The sequence below is a fragment of the Andrena cerasifolii genome, unplaced genomic scaffold, assembly GCF_050908995.1.
Source record: "Andrena cerasifolii isolate SP2316 unplaced genomic scaffold, iyAndCera1_principal scaffold2134, whole genome shotgun sequence".
NCBI lineage: Eukaryota > Metazoa > Arthropoda > Insecta > Hymenoptera > Andrenidae > Andrena > Andrena cerasifolii.
The window spans coordinates 1-18,283 of record NW_027487026.1 but is presented as its reverse complement, the minus strand read 5'-3'; the positions used below and the strand labels follow the sequence as shown (position 1 = coordinate 18,283).

General features: G+C 20.6%; 4 long non-coding RNA genes across 4 annotated transcripts; all 4 read left to right on the top strand.

The window, feature by feature from the left end:
* Positions 1 to 12: 12 nt before the first annotated feature.
* LOC143378291 (uncharacterized) lies at positions 13 to 3,013 on the top strand. Its single transcript, XR_013088086.1, has 2 exons — positions 13 to 2,659; positions 2,732 to 3,013. It is a non-coding gene; the product is annotated as an uncharacterized LOC143378291 (long non-coding RNA).
* Positions 3,014 to 3,048: 35 nt separating this feature from the next.
* On the top strand, positions 3,049 to 17,590 carry LOC143378289 (uncharacterized). The gene is made up of 4 exons (XR_013088084.1): positions 3,049 to 4,082; positions 5,326 to 5,347; positions 14,740 to 16,840; positions 17,246 to 17,590. It is a non-coding gene; the product is annotated as an uncharacterized LOC143378289 (long non-coding RNA).
* LOC143378292 (uncharacterized) lies at positions 5,547 to 7,369 on the top strand. The gene is made up of 2 exons (XR_013088087.1): positions 5,547 to 5,644; positions 5,982 to 7,369. It is a non-coding gene; the product is annotated as an uncharacterized LOC143378292 (long non-coding RNA).
* On the top strand, positions 7,844 to 13,093 carry LOC143378290 (uncharacterized). Its single transcript, XR_013088085.1, has 3 exons — positions 7,844 to 9,843; positions 12,066 to 12,589; positions 12,745 to 13,093. It is a non-coding gene; the product is annotated as an uncharacterized LOC143378290 (long non-coding RNA).
* Positions 17,591 to 18,283: the final 693 nt, after the last annotated feature.

The window sequence follows — 18,283 nt, the reverse complement described above, 5'->3', positions numbered from 1 at the left end:
AATAGAGAAAAATAGGTAAATAAATAGAGAAAAATATGTAAATAAAATAGGGAAAAATAGGTAAATAAACAGAGAAAATAGGTAAATAAGTAGAGAAAACAAAAGAGGTAAATAAATAGAGAAAAAATAGGAAAATAAATAGAGAAAAATAGGTAAATTATATAGAGAAAAAATAGGTAAATAAATAGAGAAAGATAGGTAAATAAAAAGAGAAAAAATAGGTAAATAAAATAGGGAAAAATAGGTAAATAAACAGAGAAAAATAGGTAAATAAGTAGAGAAAACAAAAGAGGTAAACAAATAGAGAAAAAATAGTAAAATAAATAGAGAAAAAATAGGTAAATTATCTGGAGATAAAATAGGTGTATAAATAGAGATAAAGAGCTAAATAAATCAAAGAAAAAAAGGTAAATAAAAAAATATGTAATGAAATTAGAGGAAAATATAGGTAAATAAATGAGAAAGAAAAATGCGTAAATAACTAGAGAAAAAATTGGTAACTAAATAGAGAAAAATAGGTAAATAAATAGAGAAAAATATGTAAATAAAATAGGGAAAAATAGGTAAATAAACAGAGAAAATAGGTAAATAAGTAGAGAAAACAAAAGAGGTAAATAAATAGAGAAAAAATAGGAAAATAAATAGAGAAAAATAGGTAAATTATATAGAGAAAAAATAGGTGTATAAATAGAGATAAATAGCTAAATAAATCAAAGAAAAAAAGGTAAATAAAAAAATAAGTAAATAAATTAGAGGAAAATAGGTAAATAAATAGAGAAAACAAAAGAGGTAAATAAATAGAGAAAAATAGGAAAATAAATAGAGAAAAAATAGGTAAATTATCTAGAGAAAAAATAGGTGTATAAATATAGATAAATAGCCACATAAATCAAAGAAAAAAAGGTAAATAAAAAAATACGTAAATAAATTAAAGGAAAAATAGGTAAATAAACAGAGAAAATATAGGTGTATAAATATAGATAAATAGCTAAATAAATCAAAGAAAAAAAGGTAAATAAAACAATAGGTAAAGAAATTAAAGGAAAAAATAGGTAAATAAACAGAGAAAAAATAGGTAAATAAATGAGAGAAAAATAGGTAAATATCTAGAGAAAAAATAGGTAAATAAATAGAGAAAAATAGGTAAATAAAAAGAGAAAAAATAGGTAAATAAAATAGGGAAAAATAGGTAAATAAACAGAGAAAAATAGGTAAATAAGTAGAGAAAACAAAAGAGGTAAACAAATAGAGAAAAAATAGTAAAATAAATAGAGAAAAAATAGGTAAATTATCTGGAGATAAAATAGGTGTATAAATAGAGATAAAGAGCTAAATAAATCAAAGAAAAAAAGGTAAATAAAAAAATATGTAATGAAATTAGAGGAAAATATAGGTAAATAAATGAGAAAGAAAAATGCGTAAATAACTAGAGAAAAAATTGGTAACTAAATAGAGAAAAATAGGTAAATAAATAGAGAAAAATATGTAAATAAAATAGGGAAAAATAGGTAAATAAACAGAGAAAATAGGTAAATAAGTAGAGAAAACAAAAGAGGTAAATAAATAGAGAAAAAATAGGAAAATAAATAGAGAAAAATAGGTAAATTATATAGAGAAAAAATAGGTAAATAAATAGAGAAAGATAGGTAAATAAAAAGAGAAAAAATAGGTAAATAAAATAGGGAAAAATAGGTAAATAAACAGAGAAAAATAGGTAAATAAGTAGAGAAAACAAAAGAGGTAAACAAATAGAGAAAAAATAGTAAAATAAATAGAGAAAAAATAGGTAAATTATCTGGAGATAAAATAGGTGTATAAATAGAGATAAAGAGCTAAATAAATCAAACAAAAAAAAGGTAAATAAAAAAATATGTAATGAAATTAGAGGAAAATATAGGTAAATAAATGAGAAAGAAAAATGCGTAAATAACTAGAGAAAAAATTGGTAACTAAATAGAGAAAAATAGGTAAATAAATAGAGAAAAATATGTAAATAAAATAGGGAAAAATAGGTAAATAAACAGAGAAAATAGGTAAATAAGTAGAGAAAACAAAAGAGGTAAATAAATAGAGAAAAAATAGGAAAATAAATAGAGAAAAATAGGTAAATTATATAGAGAAAAAATAGGTGTATAAATAGAGATAAATAGCTAAATAAATCAAAGAAAAAAAGGTAAATAAAAAAATAAGTAAATAAATTAGAGGAAAATAGGTAAATAAATAGAGAAAACAAAAGAGGTAAATAAATAGAGAAAAATAGGAAAATAAATAGAGAAAAAATAGGTAAATTATCTAGAGAAAAAATAGGTGTATAAATATAGATAAATAGCCACATAAATCAAAGAAAAAAAGGTAAATAAAAAAATACGTAAATAAATTAAAGGAAAAATAGGTAAATAAACAGAGAAAATATAGGTGTATAAATATAGATAAATAGCTAAATAAATCAAAGAAAAAAAGGTAAATAAAACAATAGGTAAAGAAATTAAAGGAAAAAATAGGTAAATAAACAGAGAAAAAATAGGTAAATAAATGAGAGAAAAATAGGTAAATATCTAGAGAAAAAATAGGTAAATAAATAGAGAAAAATAGGTAAATAAAAAGAGAAAAATAGGTAAATAAAATAGGGAAAAATAGGTAAATAAACAGAGAAAAATAGGTAAATAAGTAGAGAAAACAAAAGAGGTAAACAAATAGAGAAAAAATAGTAAAATAAATAGAGAAAAAATAGGTAAATTATCTGGAGATAAAATAGGTGTATAAATAGAGATAAATAGCTAAATAAATCAAAGAAAAAAAGGTAAATAAAAAAATATGTAATGAAATTAGAGGAAAATATAGGTAAATAAATGAGAAAGAAAAATGCGTAAATAACTAGAGAAAAAATTGGTAACTAAAGAGAGAAAAATAGGTAAATAAATAGACAAAAGTAGGTAAATAAAATAGGGAAAAATAGGTAAATAAACAGAGAAAAATAGGTAAATAAGTAGAGAAAACAAAAGAGGTAAATAAATTGAGAAAAAATAGGAAAATAAATAGAGAAAAATATGTAAATTATATAGAGAAAAAATAGGTGTATAAATAGAGATAAATAGCTAAATAAATCAAAGAAAAAAATGTAAATAAAAAAATAAGTAAATAAATTAGAGGAAAATAGGTAAATAAATAGAGAAAACAAAAGAGGTAAATAAATAGAGAAAAATAGGAAAATAAATAGAGAAAAAATAGGTATATTATCTAGAGAAAAAATAGGTGTACAAATAGAGATAAATAGCTAAACAAATCAAAGAAAAAAAGGTAAATAAAAAAATAGGTAAATAAATTAGAGGAAAAAATAGGTAAATAACTAGAGAAAAATAGGTAAATAAATAGAGAAAACAAAAGAGGTAAATAAATAGAGAAAAATAGGAAAATAAATAGAGAAAAAATAGGTAAATTATCTAGAGAAAAAATAGGTGTATAAATATAGATAAATAGCCACATAAATCAAAGAAAAAAAGGTAAATAAAAAAATACATAAATAAATTAAAGGAAAAATAGGTAAATAAACAGAGAAAATATAGGTGTATAAATATAGATAAATAGCTAAATAAATCAAAGAAAAAAAGGTAAATAAAACAATAGGTAAAGAAATTAAAGGAAAAAATAGGTAAATAAACAGAGAAAAAATAGGTAAATAAATGAGAGAAAAATAGGTAAATATCTAGAGAAAAAATAGGTAAATAAATAGAGAAAAATAGGTAAATAAAAAGAGAAAAAATAGGTAAATAAAATAGGGAAAAATAGGTAAATAAACAGAGAAAAATAGGTAAATAAGTAGAGAAAACAAAAGAGGTAAACAAATAGAGAAAAAATAGTAAAATAAATAGAGAAAAAATAGGTAAATTATCTGGAGATAAAATAGGTGTATAAATAGAGATAAAGAGCTAAATAAATCAAAGAAAAAAAGGTAAATAAAAAAATATGTAATGAAATTAGAGGAAAATATAGGTAAATAAATGAGAAAGAAAAATGCGTAAATAACTAGAGAAAAAATTGGTAACTAAATAGAGAAAAATAGGTAAATAAATAGAGAAAAATAGGTAAATAAAATAGGGAAAAATAGGTAAATAAACAGAGAAAAATAGGTAAATAAGTAGAGAAAACAAAAGGGGTAAATAAATAGAGAAAAATAGGAAAATAAATAGAGAAAAATAGGTAAATTATATAGAGAAAAAATAGGTGTATAAATAGAGATAAATAGCTAAATAAATCAAAGAAAAAAAGGTAAATAAAAAAATAAGTAAATAAATTAGAGGAAAAAATAGGTAAATAACTAGAGAAAAGTAGGTAAATAAATAGAGAAAACAAAAGAGGTAAATAAATAGAGAAAAATAGGAAAAACAAAAGAGGTAAATAAATAGAGAAAAATAGGTAAATAAAATAGGGAAAAATAGGTAAATAAACAGAGAAAAATAGGTAAATAAGTAGAGAAAACAAATGAGGTAAACAAATAGAGAAAAAATAGGAAAATAAATAGAGAAAAAATAGGTAAATTATCTGGAGAAAAAATAGGTGTATACATAGAGATAAATAGATAAATAAATCAAAGAAAAAATGGTAAATAAAAAATAGGTAAAGAAATTAGAGGAAAAAATAGGTAAATAAATGAGAAAGGAACTGGGTAAATAACTAGAGAAAAAATTGGTAAATAAATAGAGGAAAAAAGAGGTAACTAAATAGAGCAAAATAGGTAAATAAATAGAGAAAAATAGGTAAATAAAATAGGGAAAAATAGGTAAATAAACAGCGAAAAATAGGTAAATAAGTAGAGAAAACCAAAGAGGTAAACAAATAGATAAAAAATAGGAAAATATATAGAGAAAAATAGGTAAATTATCTGGAGAAAAAATCGATGTATACATAGAGATATATAGCTAAATAAATCAAAGAAAAAAAGGTAAATAAAAAAATAGGTAAAGAAATTTGAGGAAAAAAGAGGTAAATAAATGAGAAAGAAAAATGGGTAAATAACTAGAGAAAAAATTGGTAAATAAATAGAGGATAAGAAGAGGTAACTAAATAGAGAAAAATAGGTAAATAAATAGAGAAAAAATAGGTAAATAAAATAGGGAAAAATAGGTAAATAAACAGAGAAAAAATAGGTAAATAAGTAGAGAAAACAAAAGAGGTAAATAAATAGAGAAAAATAGGAAAATAAATAGAGAAAAAATAGGTATATTATCTAGAGAAAAAGTAGGTGTATAAATACAGATAAATAGCTAAATAAATCAAAGAAAAAAAGGTAAATAAAAAAATAGGTAAATAAATTAGAGGAAAAAATAGGTAAATAAGTAGAGAAAAATAGGTAAATAAACAGAGAAAACAAAAGAGGTAAATAAATAGAGAAAAATAGGAAAATAAATAGAGAAAAAATAGGTAAATCAATTAGAGAAAAAATAGGTAAATTATCTAGAGAAAAAATAGGTGTATAAATATAGATAAATAGCTACATAAATCAAAGAAAAAAAGGAAAATAAAAAAATAGGTAAATAAATTAAAGGAAAAATAGGTAAATAACTAGAGAAAAATAGGTAAATAAATAGAGAAAACAAAAGAGGTAAATAAATAGAGAAAAATAGGAAAATAAATAGAGAAAAAATAGGTAAATTATCTAGAGAAAAAATAGGTGTATAAATATAGATAAATAGCTACATAAATCAAAGAAAAAAAGGTAAATAAAAAAATACGTAAATAAATTAAAGGAAAAATAGGTAAATAAACAGAGAAAAAATAGGAAAATAAATGAGAGAAAATATAGGTAAATGATTAGAGAAACAATAGGTAAATAAATAGAGAAAAATAGGTAAATAAATAGAGAAAATATAGGTGTATAAATTAGAGAAAGAAAGAGGTAAATAAATAGAAAAAAGTAAATGAATAGAGAAAACAAAGGAGGTAAATAAATAGAGAAAAATAGGTAAATAAATAGAGAAAAAGAGGTAAATAAGTAGAGAAAAATAGGTAAATAAATAAAAAATAGGTAAATAAACTAGAGAAAGAAAGTGTATAAATACAGAAAAATAGCTAAATAAACCAAAGGAAAAAAGGTAAATAAAAAAATAGGTAAATAAATTAGAGGAAAAAATAGGTAAATAACTAGAGAAAAATAGGTAAATAAATAGAGAAAACAAAAGAGGTAAATAAATAGAGAAAAATAGGAAAATAAATAGAGAAAAATAGGTAAATTATCTAGAGAAAAAATAGGTGTATAAATAGAGATAAATAGCTAAATAAATCAAAGAAAAAAAGGTAAATAAAAAAATAGGTAAATAAACTAGAGAAAAAAATAGGTAAATAAATTAGAGAAAAAATAGGTAAATTATCTAGAGAAAAAATAGGTGTATAAATATAGATAAATAGCTACATAAATCAAAGAAAAAAAGGTAAATAAAAAAATACGTAAATAAATTAAAGGAAAAATAGGTAAATAAACAGAGAAAATATAGGTGTATAAATATAGATAAATAGCTAAATAAATCAAAGAAAAAAAGGTAAATAAAACAATAGGTAAAGAAATTAAAGGAAAAAATAGGTAAATAAACAGAGAAAAAATAGGTAAATAAATGAGAGAAAAATAGGTAAATATCTAGAGAAAAAATATGTAAATAAATAGAGAAAAATAGGTAAATAAATAGAGAAAAAATAGGTAAATAAAATAGGGAAAAATAGGTAATTAAATAGAGAAAAATAGGTAAATTATCTGGAGATAAAATAGGTGTATAAATAGAGATAAATAGCTAAATAAATCAAAGAAAAAAAGGTAAATAAAAAAATATGTAATGAAATTAGAGGAAAATATAGGTAAGTAAATGAGAAAGAAAAATGCGTAAATAACTAGAGAAAAAATTGGTAACTAAATAGAGAAAAATAGGTAAATAAATAGAGAAAAATAGGTAAATAAAATAGGGAAAAATAGGTAAATAAACAGAGAAAAATAGGTAAATAAACAGAGAAAAATAGGTAAATAAGTAGAGAAAACCAAAGAGGTAAATAAATAGAGAAAATAGGAAAATAATTAGAGAAAAATAGGTAAATTATATAGAGAAAAAATAGGTGTATAAATAGAGATAAATAGCTAAATAAATCAAAGAAAAAAAGGTAAATAAAAAAATAGGTAAATAAATTAGAGGAAAAAATAGGTAAATAACTAGAGAAAAATAGGTAAATAAATAAAGAAAACAAAAGAGGTAAATAAATAGAGAAAAATAGGAAAATAAATAGAGAAAAAATAGGTATATTATCTAGAGAAAAAGTAGGTGTATAAATAGAGATAAATAGCTAAATAAATCAAAGAAAAAAAGGTAAATAAAAAAATAGGTAAATAAATTAGAGGAAAAAATAGGTAAATAACTAGAGAAAAATAGGTAAATAAACAGAGAAAACAAAAGAGGTAAATAAATAGAGAAAAATAGGAAAATAAATAGAGAAAAAATAGGTAAATTATCTAGAGAAAAAATAGGTGTATAAATATAGATAAATAGCTACATAAATCAAAGAAAAAAAGGTAAATAAAAAAATACGTAAATAAATTAAAGGAAAAATAGGTAAATAAACAGAGAAAAAATAGGAAAATAAATGAGAGAAAATATAGGTAAATGATTAGAGAAACAATAGGTAAATAAATAGAGAAAAATAGGTAAATAAATAGAGAAAATATAGGTGTATAAATTAGAGAAAGAAAGAGGTAAATAAATAGAAAAAAGTAAATGAATAGAGAAAACAAAGGAGGTAAATAAATAGAGAAAAATAGGTAAATAAATAGAGAAAAAAGAGGTAAATAAGTAGAGAAAATAGGTAAATAAATAAAAAATAGGTAAATAAACTAGAGAAAGAAAGTGTAAAAATACAGAAAAATAGCTAAATAAACCAAAGGAAAAACGGTAAATAAAAAAATAGGTAAATAAATTAGAGGAAAAAATAGGTAAATAACTAGAGAAAAATAGGTAAATAAATAGAGAAAACAAAAGAGGTAAATAAATAGAGAAAAATAGGAAAATAAATAGAGAAAAAATAGGTAAATTATCTAGAGAAAAAATAGGTGTATAAATAAAGATAAATAGCTAAATAAATCAAAGAAAAAAAGGTAAATAAAAAAATATGTAATGAAATTAGAGGAAAATATAGGTAAGTAAATGAGAAAGAAAAATGCGTAAATAACTAGAGAAAAATTGGTAACTAAATAGAGAAAAATAGGTAAATAAATAGAGAAAAATAGGTAAATAAAATAGGGAAAAATAGGTAAATAAACAGAGAAAAATAGGTAAATAAGTAGAGAAAACAAAAGAGGTAAATAAATAGAGAAAAAATAGGAAAATAAATAGAGAAAAATAGGTAAATTATATAGAGAAAAAATAGGTGTATAAATAGAGATAAATAGCTAAATAAATCAAAGAAAAAAAGGTAAATAAAAAAATAGGTAAATAAATTAGAGGAAAAAATAGGTAAATAACTAGAGAAAAAATTGGTAAATAAATAGAGGAAAAAAAGAGGTAACTAAATAGAGCAAAATAGGTAAATAAATAGAGAAAAAATAGGTAAATAAAATAGGGAAAAATAGGTAAATAAACAGAGAAAAATAGGTAAATAAGTAGAGAAAACCAAAGAGGTAAACAAATAGAGAAAAAATAGGAAAATATATAGAGAAAAATAGGTAAATTATCTGGAGAAAAAATCGATGTATACATAGAGATATATAGCTAAATAAATCAAAGAAAAAAAGGTAAATAAAAAAATAGGTAAAGAAATTTGAGGAAAAAAGAGGTAAATAAATGAGAAAGAAAAATGGGTAAATAACTAGAGAAAAAATTGGTAAATAAATAGAGGATAAGAAGAGGTAACTAAATAGAGAAAAATAGGTAAATAAATAGAGAAAAAATAGGTAAATAAAATAGGGAAGAATAGGTAAATAAACAGAGAAAAATAGGTAAATAAGTAGAGAAAACCAAAGAGGTAAATAAATAGAGAAAATAGGAAAATAATTAGAGAAAAATAGGTAAATTATATAGAGAAAAAATAGGTGTATAAATAGAGATAAATAGCTAAATAAATCAAAGAAAAAAAGGTAAATAAAAAAATAGGTAAATAAATTAGAGGAAAAAATAGGTAAATAACTAGAGAAAAATAGGTAAATAAATAAAGAAAACAAAAGAGGTAAATAAATAGAGAAAAATAGGAAAATAAATAGAGAAAAAATAGGTATATTATCTAGAGAAAAAATAGGTGTATAAATAGAGATAAATAGCTAAATAAATCAAAGAAAAAAAGGTAAATAAAAAAATATGTAATGAAATTAGAGGAAAATATAGGTAAATAAATGAGAAAGAAAAATGCGTAAATAACTAGAGAAAAAATTGGTAACTAAATAGAGAAAAATAGGTAAATAAATAGAGAAAAATAGGTAAATAAAATAGGGAAAAATAGGTAAATAAACAGAGAAAAATAGGTAAATAAGTAGAGAAAACAAAAGACGTAAATAAATAGAGAAAAATAGGAAAATAAATAGAGAAAAATAGGTAAATTATATAGAGAAAAAATAGGTGTATAAATAGAGATAAATAGCTAAATAAATCAAAGAAAAAAAGGTAAATAAAAAAATAGGTAAATAAATTAGAGGAAAAAATAGGTAAATAACTAGAGAAAAATAGGTAAATAAATAGAGAAAACAAAAGAGGTAAATAAATAGAGAAAAATAGGAAAATAAATAGAGAAAAAATAGGTGTATAAATAGAGATAAATAGCTAAATAAATCAAAGAAAAAAAGGTAAATAAAAAAATAGGTAAATAAATTAGAGGAAAAAATAGGTAAATAACTAGAGAAAAATAGGTAAATAAATAGAGAAAACAAAAGAGGTAAATAAATAGAGAAAAATAGGAAAATAAATAGAGAAAAAATAGGTAAATTATCTAGAGAAAAAATAGGTGTATAAATATAGATAAATAGCTACATAAATCAAAGAAAAAAAGGTAAATAAAAAAATACGTAAATAAATTAAAGGAAAAATAGGTAAATAAACAGAGAAAAAATAGGAAAATAAATGAGAGAAAATATAGGTAAATGATTAGAGAAACAATAGGTAAATAAATAGAGAAAAATAGGTAAATAAATAGAGAAAATATAGGTGTATAAATTAGAGAAAGAAAGAGGTAAATAAATAGAAAAAAGTAAATGAATAGAGAAAACAAAGGAGGTAAATAAATAGAGAAAACAAAAGAGGTAAATAAATAGAGAAAAATAGGAAAATAAATAGAGAAAAAATAGGTAAATTATCTAGAGAAAAAATAGGTGTATAAATAGAGATAAATAGCTAAATAAATCAAAGAAAAAAAGGTAAATAAAAAAATAGGTAAATAAACTAGAGAAAAAAATAGGTAAATAAATTAGAGAAAAAATAGGTAAATTATCTAGAGAAAAAATAGGTGTATAAATATAGATAAATAGATACATAAATCAAAGAAAAAAAGGTAAATAAAAAAATACGTAAATAAATTAAAGGAAAAATAGGTAAATAAACAGAGAAAATATAGGTGTATAAATATAGATAAATAGCTAAATAAATCAAAGAAAAAAAGGTAAATAAAACAATAGGTAAAGAAATTAAAGGAAAAAATAGGTAAATAAACAGAGAAAAAATAGGTAAATAAATGAGAGAAAAATAGGTAAATATCTAGAGAAAAAATAGGTAAATAAATAGAGAAAAATAGGTAAATAAATAGAGAAAAATAGGTGAATAAAATAGGGAAATATAGGTAATTAAATAGAGAAAAATAGGTAAATTATCTGGAGATAAAATAGGTGTATAAATAGAGATAAATAGCTAAATAAATCAAAGAAAAAAGGTAAATTATCTAGAGAAAAAATAGGTGTATAAATATAGATAAATAGCTACATAAATCAAAGAAAAAAAGGAAAATAAAAAAATTCGTAAATAAATTAAAGGAAAAATAGGTAAATAAACAGAGAAAATATAGGTGTATAAATATAGATAAATAGCTAAATAAATCAAAGAAAAAAAGGTAAATAAAACAATAGGTAAAGAAATTAAAGGAAAAAATAGGTAAATAAACAGAGAAAAAATAGGTAAATAAATGAGAGAAAAATAGGTAAATATCTAGAGAAAAAATAGGTAAATAAATAGAGAAAAATAGGTAAATAAATAGAGAAAAAATAGGTGAATAAAATAGGGAAAAATAGGTAATTAAATAGAGAAAAATAGGTAAATTATCTGGAGATAAAATAGGTGTATAAATAGAGATAAATAGCTAAATAAATCAAAGAAAAAAAGGTAAATAAAAAAATATGTAATGAAATTAGAGGAAAATATAGGTAAGTAAATGAGAAAGAAAAATGCGTAAATAACTAGAGAAAAAATTGGTAACTAAATAGAGAAAAATAGGTAAATAAATAGAGAAAAATAGGTAAATAAAATAGGGAAAAATAGGTAAATAACGAGAGAAAAATAGGTAAATAAATAGAGAAAACAAAAGAGGTAAATAAATAGAGAAAAATAGGAAAATAAATAGAGAAAAAATAGGTATATTATCTAGAGAAAAAATAGGTGTATAAATAGAGATAAATAGCTAAATAAATCAAAGAAAAAAAGGTAAATAAAAAAATAGGTAAATAACTAGAGAAAAATAGGTAAATAAATAGAGAAAACAAAAGAGGTAAATAAATAGAGAAAAATAGGAAAATAAATAGAGAAAAAATAGGTAAATTATCTAGAGAAAAAATAGGTGTATAAATATAGATAAATAGCTACATAAATCAAAGAAAAATAGGTAAATAAAAAAATACGTAAATAAATTAAAGGAAAAATAGGTAAATAAACAGAGAAAAATAGGAAAATAAATGAGAGAAAATATAGGTAAATGATTAGAGAAACAATAGGTAAATAAATAGAGAAAAATAGGTAAATAAATAGAGAAAATATAGGTGTATAAATTAGAGAAAGAAAGAGGTAAATAAATAGAAAAAAGTAAATGAATAGAGAAAACAAAGGAGGTAAATAAATAGAGAAAAATAGGTAAATAAATAGAGAAAAAAGAGGTAAATAAGTAGAGAAAAATAGGTAAATAAATAAAAAATAGGTAAATAAACTAGAGCAAGAAAGTGTATAAATACAGAAAAATAGCTAAATAAACCAAAGGAAAAAAGGTAAATAAATTAGAGGAAAAAATAGGTAACTAAACAGAGAAAAAATAGGAAAATAAATGAGAGAAAATATAGGTAAATAACTAGAGAAACAATAGGTAAATAAATAGAGACAAATAGGTAAATAAATAGAGAAAATATAGGTGTATAAATTAGAGAAAGAAAGAGGTAAATAAATAGAAAAAAGTTAATGAATAGAGAAAAAATTGGAAAATAAATAGAGAAAAAATAGGTAAATAAATAGAGAAAAAATAGGTAAATTATCTAGAGAAAAATAGGTAAATAAATAGAGAAAACAAAAGAGGTAAATAAACAGAGAAAAAATAGGTAAATAAATACAGAAAAATAGGTAAATAAATTAGAGGAAAAAATAGGTACATAACTAGAGAAAAATAGGTAAATAAATAGAGAACAAATAGGTATATTATCTAGAGAAAAAATAGGTGTATAAATAGAGATAAATAGCTAAATAAATCAAAGAAAAAAAGGTAAATAAAAAAATAGGTAAATAAATTAGAGGAAAAAATAGGTAAATAACTAGAGAAAAATAGGTAAATAAATAGAGAAAACAAAAGAGGTAAATAAATAGAGAAAAATAGGAAAATAAATAGAGAAAAATAGGTAAATTATATAGAGAAAAAATAGGTGTATAAATAGAGATAAATAGCTAAATAAATCAAAGAAAAAAAGGTAAATAAAAAAATAGGTAAATAAATTAGAGGAAAAAATAGGTAAATAACTAGAGAAAAATAGGTAAATAAATAGAGAAAACAAAAGAGGTAAATAAATAGAGAAAAATAGGAAAATAAATAGAGAAAAAATAGGTATATTATCTAGAGAAAAAATAGGTGTATAAATAGAGATAAATAGCTAAATAAATCAAAGAAAAAAAGGTAAATAAAAAAATAGGTAAATAAATTAGAGGAAAAAATAGGTAAATAACTAGAGAAAAATAGGTAAATAAATAGAGAAAACAAAAGAGGTAAATAAATAGAGAAAAATAGGAAAATAAATAGAGAAAAAATAGGTAAATTATCTAGAGAAAAAATAGGTGTACAAATAGAGATAAATAGCTAAATAAATCAAAGAAAAAAAGGTAAATAAAAAAATAGGTAAATAAACTAGAGAAAAAAATAGGTAAATAAATTAGAGAAAAAATAGGTAAATTATCTAGAGAAAAAATAGGTGTATAAATATAGATAAATAGCTACATAAATCAAAGAAAAAAAGGTAAATAAAAAAATAGGTAAATAAATTAAAGGAAAAATAGGTAAATAAACAGAGAAAAAATAGGAAAATAAATGAGAGAAAATATAGGTAAATGACTAGAGAAACAATAGGTAAATAAATAGAGAAAAATAGGTAAATAAATAGAGAAAATATAGGTGTATAAATTAGAGAAAGAAAGAGGTAAATAAATAGAAAAAAGTAAATGAATAGAGAAAAAATTGTAAAATAAATAGAGAAAAATAGGTAAATAAATAGAGAAAAAATAGGTAAATTATCTAGAGAAAAATAGGTAAATAAATAGAGAAAACAAAAGAGGTAAATAAATAGAGAAAAAATAGGTAAATAAATACAGAAAAATAGGTAAGTTAGGTAGAGAAAAAATAGGTGTATAAATAGAGAAAAATAGGTAAATAAATCAAAGGAAAAAAGATAAATAAAAAAATTGGTATATAAATTAGAGGAAAAAATAGGTAAATAAACAGAGAAAAATAGTTAATGAAGTAGAGAAAACAAAGTAGGTAAATAAATACAGAAAAAAGAGGTAAATAAACTAGAGAAAAAATAGGTGTATAAATAGAGAAAAATAGCTAATTAAAAAAAATAGGTAAATAAATAGATGGAAAAAACGGTAAATAAATAGAGAAAACAAATGAGGTAAATAAATAGAGAAAAATAGGTAAATAAATAGAGAAAAAAGAGGTAAATAAGTAGAGAAAAATAGGTAAATAAATAGATAAAAAATAGGTAAATAAACTAGAGAAAAAAAGTGTATAATTACAGGAAAATAGCTAAATAAACCAACGGAAAAAAGGTAAATAAAAAAATTAGTAAATAAATTAGAGGAAAAAATAGGTAACTAAACAGAGAAAAAATAGGAAAATAAATGAGAGAAAATATAGGTAAATAACTAGAGATACAATAGGTAAATAAATAGAGAAAAATAGGTAAATAAATAGAGAAAATATAGGTGTACAAATTAGAGAAAGAAAGAGGTAAATAAATAGAAAAAAGTTAATGAATAGAGAAAAAATTGGAAGATAAATAGAGAAAAAATAGGTAAATAAATAGAGAAAAATAGGGAAATAAATAGAGAAAAATAGGTAAATTATCTAGAGAAAAAATAGGTGTATAAATATAGATAAATAGCTAAACAAATCAAAGAAAAAAGGTAAATAAAACAATAGGTAAATAAATTAAAGGAAAAAATAGGTAAATATCTAGAGAAAAATAGGTAAATAAATAGAGAAAAATAGGTAAATAAACCAAAGAAAAAAAGGTAAATAAAAAAATAGGTAAATAAATTAGAGGAAAAATAGGTAAATAAACAGAGAAAAATACGTAAATAAATGAGAGAGAAAAATAGGTAAATATATAGAGAAAAAATAGGTAAATAAATAGAGAAAAAAGAGGTAAATAAATAGAGTAAAATAGGTAAATAAGTACATAAGAAAATAGGTAAATAAAATAGAGAAAAAATAGGCAAATAAATAGATAAAAATAGGTAAATAAACTAGAGAAAAAATAGGTGTATAAATAGAGAAAAATAGCTAAATAAATCAAGGGAAAAAAGGTAAATAAAAAAATAGGTAAATAAATTAGAGGAAAAAATGGGTAACTAAATAGAGAAGAAATAGGTAAGTAAATAAGAGGAAAAAATAGGTAAATATCTAGTGAAAAAATAGGTAAATAAATAGAGAAAAAGTAGGTAAATATAATAGAGAAAAAGTAGGTAAATAAACCGAGAAAAAATAGGTAAATAAATTAGAGAAAAAAATAGATAAAGAAATAGTGAAAAATAGGTAATGAAGTAGAGAATACAAAGGAGGTAAATAAAAACAGAAAATAGGTAAATAAATAGAGAAAAATAGGTAAATAATTTAGAGAAAAAAATAGGCAAATAAATAGAGAAACATAGGTAATGAAGTAGAGAAAACAAAGTAGGTAAATAAATACAGAAAAAAGAGGTAAATAACTAGAGAAAAAATAGGTAAGTAAATAGAGAAAACAAAAGAGGTAAATAACTAGATAAAAAATTGGTAAATAAATAGAGGAAAAAAGAGGTAACTAAATAGAGAAAAATAGGTAAATAAATAGAGAAATAATAGGTAAATAAATAGAGAAAAAATTGGTAAATAAATGAGAGAAAAAAATAGGTAAATAACTAGCGAAAAAATAGGTAAATAAATAGAGAAAAAGTAGGTAAATATAATAGAGAAAACGTAGCTAAATAAACAGAGGAAAAATAGGTAAATAAATTAGAGAAAAAAGTAGATAAAGAAATAGTGAAAAATAGGTAAATAAAATAGGGAAAAATAGGTAAATTATCTGGAGAAAAAATAGGTGTATAAATAGAGATAAATAGCTAATTAAATCAAAGAAAAAAAGGTAAATAAAAAATAGATAAATAAACTAGGGAAAAAAATAGGTAAATAAATTAGAGAAAAAATAGGTAAATTATCTAGAAAAAAATAGGTGTATAAATATAGATAAATAGCTACATAAATCAAAGAAAAAAAGGAAAATAAAAAAATAGGTAAATAAATTAAAGGAAAAATAGATAAATAAACAGAGAAAAATAGGAAAATAAATGAGAGAAAATATAGGTAAATGACTAGAGAAACAATAGGGAAATAAATAGAGAAAAATAGGTAAATTATCTAGAGAAAAAATAGGTGTATAAATATAGATAAATAGCTAAATAAATCAAAGAAAAAAAGGTAAATAAAACAATAGGTAAATAAATTAGAGGAAAAAATAGGTAAATAAACAGAGAAAAAATACGTAAATAAATGAGAGAGAAAAATAGGTAAATATATAGAGAAAAAATAGGTAAATAAATAGAGAAAATAGAGGTAAATAAATAGAGAAAAAGAGGTAAATAAGTACATAAGAAAATAGGTAAATAAAATAGAGAAAAAATAGGCAAATAAATAGATAAAAAGTAGGTAAATATAATAGAGAAAAAGTAGGTAAATAAACAGAGAAAACATAGGTAAATAAATTAGAGAAAAAAATAGATAAAGAAATAGTGAAAAATAGGTAATGAAGTAGAGAATACAAAGGAGGTAAATAAAAACAGAAAATAGGTAAATAAATAGAGAAAAATAGGTAAATAATTTAGAGAAAAAAATAGGCAAATAAATAGAGAAAAATAGGTAATGAAGTAGAGAATACAAAGTAGGTAAATAAATACAGAAAAAAAGAGGTAAATAACTAGAGAAAAATAGGTAAATAAATAGAGAAAACAAAAGAGGTAAATAAATAGAGAAAAAATAGGTAAATAAAATAGGGAAAAATAGGTAAATAAACAGAGAAAAATAGGTAAATAAGTAGAGAAAACAAATGAGGTAAACAAATAGAGAAAAAATAGGAAAATAAATAGAGAAAAAATAGGTAAATTATCTGGAGAAAAAATAGGTGTATAAATATAGATAAATAGCTAAACAAATCAAAGAAAAAAGGTAAATAAAACAATAGGTAAATAAATTAAAGGAAAAAATAGGTAAATATCTAGAGAAAAATAGGTAAATAAATAGAGAAAACAAAAGAGGTAAATAAATAGAGAAAAATAGGAAAATAAATAGAGAAAAAATAGGTATATTATCTAGAGAAAAAATAGGTGTATAAATAGAGATAAATAGCTAAATAAATCAAAGAAAAAAAGGTAAATAAAAAAATAGGTAAATAAATTAGAGGAAAAAATAGGTAAATAACTAGAGAAAAATAGGTAAATAAATACAGAAAACAAAAGAGGTATATAAATAGAGAAAAAATAGGAAAATAAACAGAGAAAAATAGGTAAATTATCTAGAGAAAAAATAGGTGTATAAATAGAGATAAATAGCTAATTAAATCAAAGAAAAAAAGATAAATAAAAAATAGGTAAATAAACTAGAGAAAAAAATAGGTAAATAAATTAGAGAAAAAATAGGTAAATTATCTAGAGAAAAAATAGGTGTATAAATATAGATAAATAGCTACATAAATCAAAGAAAAAAAGGAAAATAAAAAAATAGGTAAATAAATTAAAGGAAAAATAGGTAAATAAACAGAGAAAAAATACGTAAATAAATGAGAGAGAAAAATAGGTAAATATATAGAGGAAAAATAGGTAAATAAATAGAGAAAATAGAGGTAACTAAATAGAGAAAAAGAGGTAAATATGTACATAAGAAAATAGGTAAATAACTAGAGAAAAAATAGGTAAATAAATAGAGAAAAAAGAGGTAAATAAATAGAGAAAACATAGGTAAATAAATTAGATAAAAATAGGTAAATAAATAGAGAAAAATAGGTAAATAAATAGAGTAAAAATAGGTAAATAAATAGAGAAAAATAGGTAAATAATAGAAAAAATAGGTGTATCAATAGAGAAAAATAGCTAAATAAATCAAGGAAACAAGGTAAATAAAAAAATAGGTAAATAAATTAGAGGAAAAAATAGGTAACTAAACAGAGAAAAAGTAGGTAAATAAATGAGAGAAAGAAATAGGTAAATAACTACAGAACAAATAGATAAATAAATAGAGAAAAAGTAGGTGAATAAATAGATAAAAAAATAGGTAAATAAAATAGAGAAAAAAATTGGCAAATAAATAGACAAAAATAGGTAAATAAACTAGAGAAAAAATAGGTAAATAAATTAGAGAAAACAATAGATAAATAAATAGAGAAAAAATAGGTGAATAAATAGAGAAAAATAGGTAAATAAATTAGAGGAAAAAATAGATAAATAAATTACAGGAAAAAATAGGTAAATAAACAGAGAAATAATTGGTAAATAAATTAGAGAAAAATAGGTGTATAAATAGAGAAAAATAGCTAAATAAATCAAGGAAAAAAAGGTAAATTAAAAAATAG